We start from the raw sequence: 12,306 nt of genomic DNA on the forward strand, positions 1-12,306 counted from the left end.
AGAAATTGAAAGGTGGAAGGATCATTCCAAGGCATGATCCTTCACCCTATCCCCTGTCCCTGCCAAGCTCCTATCATTTCTCCTTTAGCAACCAGTTTTCATTTTGTTGACAAATATCAGTTCCACAATACAATTTCTATTGAATGGTTCCTCCTTTTGAAAGAGGGAATTATCTGCAAGCTAAGACAAGAAATTATTAATGTTCCACTTTTGCCCCATTATCAGAAATAAAGATAGTTGAACTCTGTAGAGGGCTGGAACTCTGGAGAAGTATACTTGAAACAGGGATACTTACAGCAGGTGTTAACTCAGTGGAACTGAGGAGATGATGATTTTCTAGATCACATATATATTTAGTACTTAGTATGGTGATGTGATAGTTCTCTAGTTCACACATACATACTGTGCTATAATGATGTAATCATACCAAGGTATATAAGGGCTGAGAGGAGTAGAAATGAGACATTCCATTTTTGACCAGCCCCCTAGTGGGACTACTGCCTCCTTCACTCCTCCATTAAGACCAAGGATAGATCTAGTCCCAAGGCCCAGATACCTAGTCTGGATGGTGTATTTTGGCACCCCTAACTTGGGGGCTGTAGAAAGCACATTACAGAGGTCCCTCATCATTTCTGTATTAATGCATTCGTGAGAATTTGTAATCACTTTCCTGAAACCATAATTTGTTCCTTCTTCCTGTTTCTGGTCTTGCCTTCTTTAGTATACTCCCATTTCTGTTTGCATTGGTTTGTCCCCGATCTTATCCATGCCTCCCCATTCTGTTTCTTAGATTTCTTTGCATGAGTATATCTTCTTGATTTAAAAAAAAAAAAATTAATTGAGAGCATCACCATACTTTTCTGCAGATCCCTTTCTTCTCTTCTCCCACAGAATTATCACATGTTATGGATAATATTTCTTAAAGACAAAAAGTAGGTATAAAGAAGGAAAAAAGGCACTATTATGTCCAGACTAGCTCTCTGGAGGATCTCAGTCTTAGAAGAGGAGTGAAGAGGTGGGACTCACGTGGACGGTCAAACAGATAATTCATTTTTCCCAAATTCTCTCAGCTGTATGTACCCTAATGCCCTTATATAACCAAAGCAGCACTGCACATATGCTAATTATGTACTATGCATGCAAGACCACATGAACAACTTGCTATTGTGTGATGACTCTTTGCCACTTGGTATCACTCTGCTTCAGTCACAACACAGGTTGTCACTGCCTCTGACTTCTTAGGAAGACCAAGAGCCCTTAGGGGAGATGGGGAGCTGAACCAGATATTATCAGCAGATTCTCTTTGGACTGAAGGGTCTTGTACTACCTCACCCAGAGTTCGTTCCCCCACTGACTGTGGCCTCTATACCATTGAGAGATTGATTCATGAAAAATATATGCAATGCTCTGTAAAAGGGTAGCATTGGACAGTAGCTCCACATATTCCTGCTTGTATTTTAGTAATTTTGTAGCACCTCAGATTTTTGGTTGTTATTCTTTTCATTTACAATGTAATCATAATAAATTGTTTTCTTGTTTAGGCATACTTAACTGAGGAGTAGTCAGTACACGTAGATATACTTCTTGGCATTTCTCATTTCTTATAGCATGGTCATATTAAACCATTACAATCTTGTACCATAGACTTTTAGATATTCCTCAATCAATGGGTATCTACATTATCTTCAATTTTTTGATATCTGAAAAAGTGATGCTTATAAATGTTTTGGTAATATGAAATTTTTTTAAACTTTTTTTTTGAATGCAAGCTTAGAAATGCAATCTCTGTGCATGAATCTAAGGATGATCAGTTTAGTAATTAGCAATTTAGTAAAATTGCTAAACATTCTTTCTAAAATAATTATGTAGATGAACATTGTCAGCAGCATTTTTATAAGTCTTTTTATTATTGACTATTTCCATCTTTTCCCTTCTTTGTCAATTTGTAGAAGGTACATTAACCCCTGAGGGTGGTTTTAACTTAAGTTTTTCTTTTGAAGTAGTATCATTTCAGCTTGTTTGAAAGATTTGAAGTTATTTATTTTTTTTAATTTTGCAGTTCTCTAATTATTAGTGATTGAGAACATTTTGAAAATATAACTTCATAACTTTCATTTCTTTTTCTGAACACTCCCTGTTCATATCCTTTGACTATTTTGGAATGACTCTTATAAATGTGGCTCAGTTTCCTATATCTTTGAAAAATGAAACTTTTATCAAAGAAAGTTGCTGTGAAATTCTTCCTCTAACTTCTTGTCTTCCTTTTAATTTTAGTTGTACTGGTTTTGGCTATGTACATGTTTTAAACATATATTTCTTGTTTCATGCAAATTTGAATTTTCATCATCCCTGGCTCTGGTTTCTGGCAGTCTTTAGCAGGGCAGCAGCTCAGTTCCTGCTCCTAGAGCTGCTCTCGCTATGGGGTGTGAGATAGACCAGCTCAGACATTCAAGACACTCTGGTTGCAGAAGTTTTGAGGAGGGACAGCAAGAATTGGCAAATCAAAATTAACTGTTTTTTGGGTTAGTGATCCTCTCTGCCTCTTGATTAATCATAAATCTTTCTTTAGTTAATTTATTTCATGCTCTCTTAATTTTTTCATTATATCACCATTTATGTGAAAATTATGTATTGATTTTGACTATCTCTTTGACTATATCTCTTGGTAGATGTTGTAAAATGTTGTTTTATGTTTGTTTAGTTCTTGACATACTCCTTTGCTATTTTCCTACCAGTTTTGGTCAAATAGTGAGTCTTTGCCCCAGTTGCTTAGATCTTTGTTTATCAAACATTAGATTATTGTGGTCATTTACTTCTATATATTTAATGTATTTCATTGATTTTCCACTCTAATTTTTTTTTATCCAATATCAGATTGTTTATGCAAATGATCACTGTTGTTTCATATAGAAAACATTTTTCATTTAAAATAACTGTGGACTGTATGAAATCTACCTGCAATGAGATTTTCTGATCCTTTGAGGTCTGGTACCTCAAGGAGGCTTTGCCTCTTTTTTTCATGGTTGTTTTTTTAACTTTTTAATCAAAAAAATTTTTATTGATTCATTTTATATTCTTGACCTGTATTTGTTCTTTGTTTTATTGTTGTTGTTTTTTAGCTTTACAGAACAACTCTTTGGCATTTTAATATGACCGTGGATAAATCAATTAAATTCGATAGCATTGTTACTTTTATTATATTGATTTGGCCTACCTATAAGCAATTAATATTTATTTCTTCAGTTGTCTAGATTTGTCTTTATTTATTTGAAGAATATTTTGTGATTGTGTTCATATAATTACTGCCTATGTTTTTACAGCTTGACTCCTAAATAATTTAGTTGGTTTGCAACTATTTTAAGTAGAAATTATCTTTGTATCTTTTCCTGCTGGGATTTATTGGTAATATGTGGAAATGCTGATGATTTGTGTGGGTTTATTTTATATCCTGTAATTTTGCTTAAAAATAGACTAAATTTGGATTTTTTTAAGGTTCTCTATTATTTGTTTTTATTCCTTTAATTTCTTTTTTGTTGTTTTATTCCTTTTGTTAGTATTTTTAGTATGACACTGAACAATAATGCCAGTAGGTGTACTTGGTTCATTTCTGATTTTATTGAGAGGCTTCTAGTTTATTTATTTATTTGTTTGTTTGTTTGTTTTGTTTTTTGTTTTCCTGAGGCTGGGGTTAAGTGACTTGCCCAGGGTCACACACCTAGGAAGTGTTAAGTGTCTGAGATCAAATTTGAACTAGGGTCCACCTGAATTCAAGACTAGTACTTTATCCACTGTACCACCTAGCTGCCCTGAGGCTTCTAGTTTAACCTCATTACACATAATGCTTCATTGGTTTAGAAAGGTGATACTTATTGGTCCATTTATTTCCTATTCCTATTCTTTTCTAGTGTTTTTAATTTAAATGGGTATTCTTTTTTGTCAATATGCTATTTTTCCCCATTTTTGTCCACAAAAAAGCTTTTTTGCATCTGTTGATATAATTATTTTTTTTTGTTTGTTTTTATACTGATATGGTCATTTATCTTTATAATCATCCTAATATCGAACCAGCGAAGAATTTATGGTACAAATCCAACCTCTTCATAGTGATGATCTTTGTGATATATTAGTGTAATCTTGCTAATATCTTATTTTAAAATTTTTCATGTTTATTCATTAGGGAAATTGCTCTAAAGCAAAAAAATTTTTTTTAAATTTTATTTATTTATTTTATAATTATAAAATTTTTTGACAATATATATGCATGAGTAATTTTTTTATAACATTATCCCTCCTATTCATTTTTCCAAATTTCCCCCCCCTCTTCTCCCTCCCCTAGATGATAGGCAATCCCATACATTTTACATGTGTTACAGTATAACCTAGATACAATATATGTGTGTAAATCCAATTTTCTTGTTGCACGTTAAGTATTAGATTCCAAAGGTATAAGTAACCTGGGTAGATAGACAGTAGTGCTAACAATTTACGTTCACTTCCCATTGTTCCTTCTCTGGGTGTAGTTGTTTCTGTCCATCATGGATCAACTGGAAGTGAGTTGGATCTTCTTTATGTTGAAGATATCCACTTCCATCAGAATACATCTTCATACAACATTGAGTGTACAGAGATCTTCTGGTTCTATTCATTTCACTCAGCATCAGTTGATGTAAGTCTCTCCAAACCTCTCTGTCCATCCTGCTGGTCATTTCTTACAGAGCAATAGTATTCCATAACCTTCATATACCATAATTTACCCAACCATTCTCCAATTGATGGACATCCATTCATCTTCCAGTTTCTAGCCACTACAAAGAGGCTGCCACAAACATTTTGGCACATACAGGTCCCTTTCCCGTTCTTTAGTATTTCTTTGGGATATAAGCCCAATAGCAGCAATGCTGGATCAAAGGGTATGCACAGTTTGATAACTTTTTGGGCATCGTTCCAAATTGTGCAGCAAAATTTCTTAACTGTTGTTGTGACCCTACATGGGGTCACATAACTGAATGTGGGGTGTGTGAAGTTATGAATTATTATCAGCAAATGTTTGATTTGTGTACCTTTTTATATACTTGTATAACTAGTGTTACATAAAAATTTTTTGTGTGAAAAGGAGTTATGAGAGGAATAAAAGTTTACTGGTGTGTAGTTTACTTTGTTTTTATTCTCCTTAGTTTAGATAGCAAAACATTTGTATCATTGGAATTTGGTAGGATGTTTTAATCTATTTTTTCAATTAGTTTGTGTAATATTGGAATTAACTGTTTAAATATTTCATAGAATTCACTTACTTCTGGAATTTTTATCTCAGGGATCTCATCTCCTCTCCCCATAGGCATATTTAAGTACTTTATTTCTTAATAAATATTCATCTTTTTCATTTAGATTATATTTCATTGGCATATAATTGATTTAATAATTAATTTAATTTCATCTTCATTCACTTTACATTTACTTTTTAAATTTTGATACTGGGAATTAACTCTTGGTTAATGTGTCCTATTTCTTCTGCCCCTTCTCTCCAATAAAGGCAGCTCCTAGTTTTACTTTCTACTTTTTTGTCTTATTTTTCAGGATATCTATTTTGATGTTTAATTGAAGATTTAAAAAAAAATTTTTTTTTTACTTGCATGCTCAATTTGTTGATCTTCTCTTTTATTGATATAAGCATTTAGAGAGATAACTTTCCCCACTAAATACTCTTTTAAATATATTCCACAAATTTTGGTGTGCTGACTCTTTTAAATAAAATTATCATCCTATAATTTCTTTGATTATTTGCTTTCCAATTTTTAATTTTTGCTTCAATGATCCTTTATCAATTTTAATTTTTATTTTGTTGTGATCCAAAAAGCATATTTATTATTTCTATTTCTCTGCATTTGCTTATGGGGTTTTCATGCCTTTAATATGTGATGAGTTTTTGTGAAGGTGAATTGTGCAGCTGACAAAAGGGCCTACTCCTTTTTTATTCCCATTCCATTTTCCAGAGTACTATCACTTATATAGTATTATTATATAAATTCTATTCATCTTCTTCAAGTCTTTATTAATTTTTTCTCTTAGATTTATATGGGTCTGACAGGAGTAAATTGAAGTCCCCATTAGTTTAACTTTACTGTTTATTTCCTTGTGTAAATCTTTTAACTTCCCCCCCTAAAGAATTTCTATTCTATGTCTTTTCATGCACATGTTTAATAAATGTTTACTATTTTTCTGAGAATATGAATGCCACCTGAACTTTTAAAATTTCACCAGAGTTTTAATTTTAACTCTATCGGTGCCTTTTTGTTTTAAGAGTTTCTTATAATATTGTTGGATTTTGCTTTTTACTCCATTTTTTTATTATCCTCTTATATTTTATATGTTATTCCTGTCTTTCAGATTCAGTTATGAATACTAATTGTAATATTTGCCTCAATTCTCTTCTCCATTTATCCTTCTCTTTTTTTTTTACCCTGTTTTCTCCTCCAAGGTTTGTTTTGCTTCTGACCACTGCTTTAAACTATCCTTTTCCCCTTTCAGTCCCTTCTCCTCCTATTTCCTTGTAACATGAATTACTATTACCAATTCTCTCCCTCTCCCTCTTTTCCTCTCCTCCCCCCTCCCCCTTTCTCTCTCTTCTTATCTTTTTACCAGTTCAGGTATAAGTGAGATTCATACATTCATCCACTTTTAGTTTCCCTTCCGGTATAAAAATTCTTGCTAATACACCGTTTTTAGGAAAGATAATTTTCTGCATTTGTTTTTTCCTTTCCTCCTTTGCCCAGAACATGCCTAGTATACATATCCCTTTTACTTCACACCTGAACTATTGCCCTAGCCTTCGGTTTGTCTTTGTCTAAAAGGTTTGCACTCCAATCCATCTTCCATTCAGCTGTGAAAGTGATTTTTCTGAAGTAACATTACTCCTTCATTTCTTCACCCTATATATATTATACCCTATAGTTATTATAGATTTTCTCTTATTTTGCACTTTTCAAGTGAAAAATTATTTTTTCTTTGAATGTCTTTTATAATCTGATCCTTTCAAAAGTCTGTCCCTCAATTCTGATTATTTTCTCTTGCTGTCCTCCATAACTGGAATTCTCTCCTTCATTCCTATCTCTATGTTTCCCTGATCCTCCTTCAGGTCCAAGGTCGGATAGAAAACCTTTCCTGATTCCCATGGTCCCTTCCCTTTGTAGTTTATTTGCAGTATATTCTTCCTATATGTTGTTTCTTGAAATTATGTGTTGTTGCCATCATTAAAGTGCGAGTTTTTTCAGAGAAGGTTCCCCTCCGTCTTCTTCCTTTTTCTCTGTGTTTGTCTTCTCTCTCTCTCTTTTCTACTTCCCTCCCCTGTTGTCTTTTTCTTCTACTTTCCCCTCTCCCTTTTTCTTCTTTTTCTTTCACTACTCAGCCACTTTTCTTTTCCAGTTTCCTTCTTCTCTCCGGCACCCTTGTGGTATCCCAGTAGTTTAGCCCAAATGTCAGTTTCCTTTAGGACACTCATATATTCCATTTGTGACCTAATTTCTATTTATATTTAATGGTTTGCAAGACTATTTGACTAATGTTGTATCTTCCTTGAATTACATGGGTTATTCTTATTCCAGTTTATTTTGGATCACTATTTTCATTTGTTGTTGAAAACTATGTTTCTTAGTAACTAATGAGAAATACTGTTGAATATTAAAAGTAGTAACTTTTTTTGCATACATGTAAATATCTGAATGTAGTTTCTAGTGTTGAATTATAGTTGAAACTTTTTGAAGTATGTTGGTATTTTCTTTGTTTCATAAGTTTTGTGGACAAAAATATTAATATTAAAACATTGTATTTAATTCATCACTTTATAAGAAAGTTAAATGGATATTTGCAGATGCTTTGAAATAGGATTTTATTTTTCAGAGACCCTCAACCCAGCAACTAGGGGTACCCTTTCCAATTAAAATTCAGCTGGATTAGAATATTTTGTCTTGTATTTTGTCATGTATGCTATGATTCATTATGCTTCCATTCCAAGGAATATTTCTTAAAGTTTTGGGATGTTCCTTATCTACAGTCTACCTAAAGGATAATAACAGGGTTCCTTCTAGAAACATATTCAATGTAGCACCAGCCCTGAAGTCCAGAGGACCTGAGTTCAAATGTGGCCTCAGACATTTAACACTTCCTAGCTGTGTACCCCTGGGCAAGTCACTTAATGGAATAGTACAATTATCTATTCCTTTTATGCTATTTACATGCTGCTAGACATACTGATATAATTTGGTGGTGAAGTAAACAGAATCCTTGCACTTGGACAGGAAGGTCTGAGTATTGAGATAGCTTCTGGCACTTGCTATACATATAATGCCATGCAAATAATTTAACCTCTATGAATTTGTTTCCTAGTATATAAAATGGGAATAATAATAGTACCTAGCTCTTCAAAGGTTATTGTGAAGATCAAATAAGGATCAAATTGCAACCTTTAAGTGATACGTAAATATTACTACTGCTAGTATTGCTATTGTTATTGTTACTATTATGAAATTGAATTGGAGAGGTCATAAATCCATTCTGATGAATCTATCACCAATTCATGCTATTTAATCTTAATGTCTAGTCTAGGCTTTTATTTTAGTAAAACTAATCTTTCATTTTCCCTGTAATCAGTTTATTTTTGTCCTCGATATGCAAAATATGGACAGCATTTGTTTTAAATTCTCTCAAGTTTTCTTTCTCCCTCACCTTCTTGTCTTCAACATCATTAAATTCCTTCAAGACAGAACTCTTGGACCTTAGCTTAAAAAGGCCAACTCTCCCATTTCAGCCAGGGCCATCTCCAGGCATCTTAATCTCTATCTGGCCACTAAACCCAGATGGCTCTGGAGGGGAAAGTGAGTCTGGGGATCTTACATAACCCTCCCTCCCTTAAATCCAATTCACTTGCACATCATGGTGGCATCTTCCTGATATCATAGCACTTTTTGAGAGCAAAGGACAAACAACAATCATTTTTGCACAGTGTACTTTTCTAAACCTTCAATTCTTTAGCTTCTTACATCTTACATTACTTTTAACTGAGTGCTTAGTCTCATACTACAGCAATAACTGAAGTCATCTTCTTTCTTATTTCATATCACTCAGTTTTCCCCTAGTATCTCTTTTTTTCTTTCAATCTTAAGTGGAAAAGCATCTCTTCTTGCCAGTACCAGCTCTTGTATTTGCAAATTCTCATTTCCTCTCATTACCCTTTAAGGGGTACTTTTCACTTCTGTCTCCTGTAATAGATTGCCTTCCAATCCTTCTCGACCCCTACATCTTCCTCTGCTTTGTTTGTTTTTCTAAACTCTTTTTCTCTCTAAACTTCTCTGTCTGCTGACTCTTGGTGCTTACAAAGATGCTAACCCATCTTTCATCATTTAAAATGATACTCAATTCATCCTATCCTAGCTTTGTCTCTGTATCTGTCCTTGCCTTTTCAGTTAAACTTCTGAAAATGCTATCCATCCTGGTTAAGTCACTATTTTTTCCAAATCCTTTGCAACCTTGTTCTGACTTCATGATCATGATTCAACTAGAGCTTCTCTGGCTACACTTATCATTGATCTCTTTCCTGTCTCCACACCTTGTTTTTAAAAAATGAACAAAACATTGCTACTTCAGAAATAAGTCTTTTAAAATAATTAAAAGGAGTCTCTCTGGTTAATTTTTTTTTCCCCATTGGAAAAATGATTGCATTTATCTTAGGTATATAAATGACAGTAGATATATCTTTTTTTAAATCCTATACATTTTAGCTTAAAAATAATTTTATGTTTATGGTTTTTTGTTTTTTCCCTAATTTTTTTTGTTTTTTCCCTTTTGTTCATTCGGTACTCAGCTATTATCCTTTATTAAAATATTTTTATTTATGCTTTTGGAAGTAATGAAACTGAGTATGAGATGTTAAGTGAGGATGAATCAGTCAATAACTTGAAGTGCCTGCTATTTTCCAGACACTGTGCTAAGTGCTAGAAGTATACAGAGAAAGTGGCAAACACTTCTTACTTTCCAGTAGCTCATAGTATATTGGGAGGAGACAAGATATAAGACACCTACATATAATCAAGCTGTGTACTGGATAAGATGAAGATAACCTACAAAGGATGGGCACCAGAATTAATGAGTGGGATGGAAGGAGTCAAGTAGGGAAAATCTTCCTAAAGAAGGTAGGTTTTATGTAGGGTTTTAAGCAACCCAGAGGTGAAGAAGTTGTGTACCTGGGTGATGACGTGTCAGAGTGGGTATTACAATAAGCAGAAACCAGAAGTTCCTTTTTGTTGGGCAGTTTGATATAGCAGTGAATAGATAAGTCAGGGAGAACTTGTCTTTATGGATTCAAATCCAGTATTAGACACTTACTAGCTGTGTGACCCTGAACTAATCAGTTCATCCAGTTTGCCTCAGTTTCCTCTTCTGTAAAATGAACTGGGGAAGGAAATGGCCAACCACTCCCGAGTCTATGCTCAGAAAACCTCAAATGGGGTCATTGAAATGAATAAAAATAACATAAAAGTAAGCAAAGTAGTACTAGAAGAGAGTTGTCAGTAGAAATTAGAGAAGAGTGTTTCAAGGAAAATGGGATTAACACTGTCAAAGGATGCAGAGAGGAATTAACCATTGGCAATTCCACAGTTATTAGTAACTTTAGAGAGAGCAATTTCAGTGTTAGAATGAGCCCAGAAGCTTCACTGTTAAGAAGAATGTGAGAGAGAGGGAGGGAAAAGGACCCACGTGCAAAAATGTTTGTAGCATCTGAATTAGTTATGGTATTTGAAAACATATTCTTGTTCTATAAGAAATGATGAGCAGGCTGATTTCAGAAAAAAACCCAGAAAGACTTACACAAACTGATGCTGAGTGAAGTGAGCAGAACTTGGAAAAACATTGATACAGTAACAGCAAGATAGTGTGATGATCAGCTATGATCCACTTAGTTCTTCTCAGCAATTTAGTGATCCAAGGCAATTGTAATAAACTTTGGATGGAAAATGCCATTTGTGCCCAGAGAGAGATAATTGTGGAGACTGAATGTGGGTTTTTACTCCCTTCTCCTCCCTCCCCCCTTTTATTTTTCTTATGGTCCTCTTCTCACTTTTTTCCTTTTCCCAACATAATTCATGTAGAAATATGTAAAAATGAATGTACATATATAACTTTAAAAAATAATATGAAAGAAATGGTATATGTAGTTTGTGACATCCTCCAGGATTTTAGCCACAAAAAATTAAGAGGTTCAATACTAGTGGGAATGAAGTTCCTAGTGAGAATTTTTTTGTGAAAATTAGATAGGAATGTTTGCAGGTAGTAGGGAAGTAATCAGTAGACAGGGAGAGATTGAATATGTGGGAATGATAGAAGGGACAATCTCCTTCAGTAGATAAGATGGAATGAGATCACTTGTTCATAGAGGGTTTTGCTTTGGCAAGGTCTTTCTCATATGAGATGTAGTGAATTAAAAAATAGGGGCTTACATCTTGATAAAGTGAGATGAGATGGCCAGAGAGCTAGAAGCAATTTTTTTCCCCCCACTAAAATATAAGGCAGGGCTCTTAATGGGTAGAATATGAGGTTTGAATAATTTTGCCCTTAGTCACACATTGAGAAAGACTCAGAAGCAGATTGCTTTTGGGCATAGCATTCATTTATTTCCTAAGATGTCTGTACCTCAGTTCTTTTTTTTTTTTCAGGGTTGAAGCAACCAGGTGGGCCTTGTGGATAGTGTTCTGAACCTGGAGTTAGAAATATATGACAGCAGTACAATATGGCAGCTAGATACTGGCCCTGTGTCAGGCCAGAACTAAGTCAGTCTGGTATCAGACATTTACTAGCTCTTTAATCCTATGTATATCACTTCATCTTTCAGCCTCAGTTTCCAAAATGAGCCTAATAATGGCATCTACCATCAGGTTTATTGTGAGGACCAAATGAAGTAATATTTGTAAAAAGCTTAGCACAGTGCCTAGCATATATTAGGCCCTGCATTAATGTTAGATATTGCCATTATTTTTATATTGTTCTCTTTCTAGGGAACTCAACTTTCGAGATATTTAACCCCGATTATTATTCAGTATGCTAGCAAATGCAATCCACAATGGTCTTGAACCATCTTATGGGATAGATAGCCTGGTTTACTGGACAAAATTGCTGCTGAATTTGGAGTTAAGAAGACCTGGGTTCAAGTCTTGTTTCAGTTAATTCATTGGCATAATGTGCGTCCTAATAACACCTACTTCATAGGTCATTTTTGACAGTCAGACAAAATATCCTTGTAGATCTCTTTGGCCTGTAGGG

The 12,306-nt window shown here is 34.0% G+C and overlaps 1 protein-coding gene across 6 annotated transcripts in view; it reads left to right on the top strand.

The window, feature by feature from the left end:
* Window positions 1-12,306, top strand: part of RERE (arginine-glutamic acid dipeptide repeats) — a 528,280-nt gene that overhangs the window by 320,799 nt on the left and 195,175 nt on the right. The gene's annotated exons all lie outside the window — the stretch shown is intronic.

Source organism: Sminthopsis crassicaudata, chromosome 3, assembly GCF_048593235.1.
Source record: "Sminthopsis crassicaudata isolate SCR6 chromosome 3, ASM4859323v1, whole genome shotgun sequence".
Classification (NCBI taxonomy): Eukaryota; Metazoa; Chordata; class Mammalia; order Dasyuromorphia; family Dasyuridae; genus Sminthopsis; species Sminthopsis crassicaudata.